Source organism: Vespa velutina, chromosome 6, assembly GCF_912470025.1.
Source record: "Vespa velutina chromosome 6, iVesVel2.1, whole genome shotgun sequence".
NCBI classification, from domain to species: Eukaryota; Metazoa; Arthropoda; class Insecta; order Hymenoptera; family Vespidae; genus Vespa; species Vespa velutina.
The window spans coordinates 3,427,299-3,432,298 of record NC_062193.1 but is presented as its reverse complement, the minus strand read 5'-3'; the positions used below and the strand labels follow the sequence as shown (position 1 = coordinate 3,432,298).

The window sequence follows — 5,000 nt, the reverse complement described above, 5'->3', positions numbered from 1 at the left end:
TGTAAAGTAACTATATAGTTGATTACTCTCTCTTATACAAGTAAAATACGATTCGATCGATTGCAATTTCTACGATTAAGTCGAGTCGAACCTACCGGCATACCGACGTTTTCATTGAATGAATGAATTAATTAACATTGAATTTCTCTTTACTACGTAACGTAACTTAACAACATGTTTATTACGAATACTCTTAATCGTGACAGAAAACCAAACAACTAATCAACTAAGCCAAGCCAAGCCAAGCCAAGCCAAGCCAAGCCAATCAACCCCTCACTCTTCCAATCCTTCCCATTCCCGTTTCCTTCTTTTTCTAATGAAATTCTCGTAAGTTTTTATTTCTCCTCTTTTTTTTTTCTTTTTTTTCTTTTCTGTTTTTTTTTTTTTTTTTTTTTTTTTCGTTACCAACGAAAGTAAAAGAAGGAAAGAAGAAAGAAAAAAAGAAAGAAAATTTTTCTAGTCCCAAATAAACCCTTCCGTTGATTAGCTCTACTTCATTATTATTAATACACACTTATATCTACTTTTTACTCTTCATTGCAAACATTGTCCCAAGATTAACATCAACTTTTTTCCATTTTTTTTTCTTTTCTTTTTTTTTTCTTTTTTTCTTTTTTCTTCTTCCTTTCTCCTGTTTACCGAACGTTCACACTTTGTTTGTTTAAGATAAAAGAGAAGAAGAGGAAGGGGAAAAAAAAGAAGGGAAGAAAAAAAAGAAGGAAAAGTAAATGTAAGTAAGTAAGTAAGTAAGTAAGTAAGTAAGTATGTAGGTACAGGTAAGTAAGTATCTATTTATCCAACCATTGTCTTCGGCTTCTTTCATTCACTAATACCAACGACCTCCTTCCTACGCATCTACGCACATCTCTCGTCCTTGTTGCTCCCTTTTTCTTTCTCTTTTACATTTTCTTTTTCTTTTCCTTTTCTTCTTTATTTTTTTTTTCTTTTTTTCTTTTTCTTTTCCTTTTTTTATTCACGAACGCTCACCCCTGCTTTTGTCTTTCTTCTTTGTTTTCTTTTCTTCCTCCTTTTTATCTTACAGCGCAACAAATTTTCCCTTCTTTTTTATCTTCATCTTCATCTTCATTCCCATCCTCATCTTCATTTTAATCTTCGTCTTCATCTTCTTCTTTTTCATCTTCTTTTTCTCTTTTTCTTCTTCTTCTTTCTTTCTTTCTTTCATTCTTCTCTCTCTCTCTCTCTCTCTTTTTTTTTTCTTTTTTCATTCATTGATCGGCGATAAAAAAACGCGATAGAGATATCGAATCACGAGATCCTCTCTCTATCTCCTCCTTCCTCCTTTTTATTTCCTTCGATGACCAACGTGATTCCTTATATATAGATATCGTCGATAAGAAGCCGAAGATGATAGGAGGGTGCGGCGAGAGGGAGAGGGAACGAAAGAAAAATCTTCTCTACGATTTTTCCTCTTCTTTCTTTCTTTCTTTCTTTCTTCTCCTTCACTTATAACGAAAATTACCCAACGCGCCCTAATCCATGCTTTTAATGGAGATCCAACGTTTTAAATGGAATGAGTTAAAAGTATGCGTTTTGTGTGTATGTGTGTGTGTGTGTGTGTGTGAGAGAGAGAGAAAGAGAGAGAGAGAGAGAGAGAGAGAGAGAGAGAGAGAGAGAGAGAGGATGCGGAAGGAAAGAACCACATCTTTCTATATCTCATTAACTTCCAAAAGGGTCTTCCGCCGGAGAAAAAACGTCTCCAATTTTCTTTTTTTCCAAGATTGAATATGAAACCAAAAATAAAATTAAAAAAGAAAGAAAAAACGAAAAAAAAGAAGGGAAAGAAAAGAAAGAGAATATAAATGATCGATTTTTTTCCTTGTTTCTTTTTCTTTTTTCCTTTTGTTTTTACTTTTCTTTTTTTCTTTGTAAGATCGATTCAACCTTCCTTCAAAATGTCTTCTCTAACTTCTTCCCGATCTTTCAACCTTGAGTTTTCCGAACTGTGATGAAAGAGAGAAAGAGAGAGAGAGAGAGAGAGAGAAAAAGAGAGAGAGAGACAGAGAGAGAGAGAGACAGAGAGAAAGAAAGAAAAAAAAAGCCAGATATATGCGTGTTCGAATTTCTTGGTAAAAACGTCACGCGAACCATTGGCCTGTCCATTAGTCTCGCTCGTCTACCCCTTTTGCCAAAGGCTTCAACCTCCTTTCCATCTACGTTAAAATGGTTCATTCGAGAACGGCGATCGAACATTATTGATGTGCCCAAAATGATTGCTTTTGATTAAATTAATGCTATAATAAAAAGACAAAAAATAAAAAAAAAAAAGATCGTTTTTTCGTCATAGATATATCAAATCTTTTGGATAATGCAAAACGAATGCCTAGCTTGTAATAAATCTGACCAAAAAAAACAAAAAAAGAAGGAAATAAATAAAAGGATAACGAAAAAAATATTATTCTAAAAAATGTCGAAAAAGAATAATTAACTGTTAAAATTAACCGAGAAATTTATGGCTTATACTGTAAATAAATATATATATATTTTCTCTCTTGAAAAAAGATTTGTAAGTTTTTACGGATATAAGAGAAAAAAAAAAAAAGATAAAAAACTACACATAAAAATTATTTTTTAATTTGTACCGAGAGATAGGATAGATCATCCTTCGATAATTAGCGGCTAACGAAAACTATAAAAATGTCACGTAAATACAAAGATAATTAAAGTTGATCCAGTACGCGAATCTTTATGGCATCGGAAAAAGGATTACGACTAACGAGGAATTAAATTGAACGTTCGATCGTTTCAATGATCATTGGACCATGTCTGTTCATGTCGCCGTTTTAATACGTATTCACTAATGACAAATGCATTTAGACATTCCAAATAATAATTTAATATATACTATATATATACTATATATACTATATATAATAATATATACTATATATATATATATATATATATATATATATATATATATATATGAAATATCAATGGGTGAACCAATTAAATCGGTATCAAGGACGTTCTAATAAAACAACGAAAAAATAGTGTCTGAATTGTTTCGAAATGGATTTAATTAATTTTTAAATTCACCTAAGATCTTTTGGTCCAGCTAGGAACCTTTTTGTTCGCTCTCTATTGCACTGAATTTAATGAATAAATATCTGTCCATCTATATATTTCTCTCTCTCTCTCTCTCTCTCTCTCTCTCTCTCTCTCTCTCTTTCTCATTCTGACTAATACAAACCATTCGTACTCAGTAGGGCAAGCCTAAGGAAACTAAAGTAGCTCTCCCGTTGGTAGAAACGAGTCACGTTCGAAAAGGATGAAAGAGGATACTATTACTAACTACTATTACTACTACTATTACTTCTTGGAAATTCGAAAGAGAGAGAGAGAGAGAGAGAGAGAGAGAGAGAGAGAAAGAGAGAAAGAGAGAGAACATACGATTGACTTATTGGGAGTTTACTCGAGAGCTCCTAACGTCATTAAGCTTGTCGTATCGTATTTAGAACGCTACTACTGGCGGCCATTACGGACGCTTTTATTTAACAAATAGACACGAATCCTATATCACTGCGCATACGATAAATTCGAGAAAATCGTCTTAGTTGGTATTTGAGAAATGTCTGACTAATAGAAGCTTCTTCCTTTCTTTTCCTTTTTTTCTTTTTTCTTTTTTCTTTTTTTTTTCTTCGACAATCGAGTTAAATGAAATTGTTAAATAAAAATCACGGATAAAAATGGAATTCGTAATCTTAGAGTTTTGATATTTTATATTATATTACATCTAAGATTCAATCGATTCGATAATTATATCTGAATGATCTATAATATCGATCGAATTGAAATTATGTCAATGATTAGTCAATCGAAACTAAGTATTCTAAAAAAAATTGAATTGCATCGTAGTAAACGCTTATCTACAGTATAAACGTATGATGTATGTATGTATTTAATCAGGAGAAACACATGATCCTTTTACATAGTATGAGATTTCATGAATCCTAACAATGTTTAAATTCGAACGTATGTGAAATGTATGTATGTAAGTACATAATATATATATTCTATTGTATACATACATACATACATACATATATATATATATCGGCATCCTGCACAGTACGACGAACCTTTCCGCTCTGTGATATCTTGCATATGACCGAATTAATGATGCGACATATTCGACATACGCATGTATATATACATGTGTGTGTGTGTATGTGTGTTACAATCAATGTTCTAAACCGCATATATTATACACAGTAAATAAATACATACGACCGATTGGAATGACTAATAAGAAATAACGTCGCATCATTTTGTCGCAACAAATGGAAAAAAAAAAAAAGAAAAAAAAAGAAAGAAAAAAAAAAAAAGAAAGAAGAGAAGTCCTTATTCCTTACGATCTAAAACAACGAAGCTTAATCAAAGTTTCACTGCTCCTACCACCGTAGTAGAGACTACGGTTTTACAAGCACAATTATATTCCTAGTTCTACGCAATATACCATTTCTTCGAAAGTGTGTGTCTATAGTGTGTATGCATCTCTATGTATGTGTTTTATGTGTCTATTTGTTTGTACGTTAAGTGTCTTTTTATATGTATGTACCTACACGAAACGAATGCGGCATGTACATTACTCTCGGTTACATAAATTACACATATGTTCTACACTTGGTTCCCATGTTCATCGTTCTTTCGTATGTACCTAACGCAAAACCTGCTAGCGATGGATACGAATCGTATTCGGACGACGAACAAATCAAAGGATAAAGATTAGTAGTAGTTAGATAAGTACGTACATATATATATATATGTGTGTGTGTGTGTGTGTGTGTGTATGTATGTATGTATGTATGTGTCGAAATATACACGTTAGTTTATGTATGTAGACATAGGATATGTCTATAGAAAAAATTAATTTTACGAATCTAAAAAGGGTGAAAAATATTTTAGTAAAAACTTTAACAGATCAGATTTTCGTTTCGTAAAAAGAAAAAAAAAAGAAAAGAAAAGGAAAAAAAAAGAGA

The 5,000-nt window shown here is 31.9% G+C and overlaps 1 protein-coding gene across 3 annotated transcripts in view; it reads right to left on the bottom strand.

The window, feature by feature from the left end:
- Nucleotides 1–5,000, bottom strand: part of LOC124950191 (alpha-catulin) — a 71,056-nt gene that overhangs the window by 47,508 nt on the left and 18,548 nt on the right. The gene's annotated exons all lie outside the window — the stretch shown is intronic.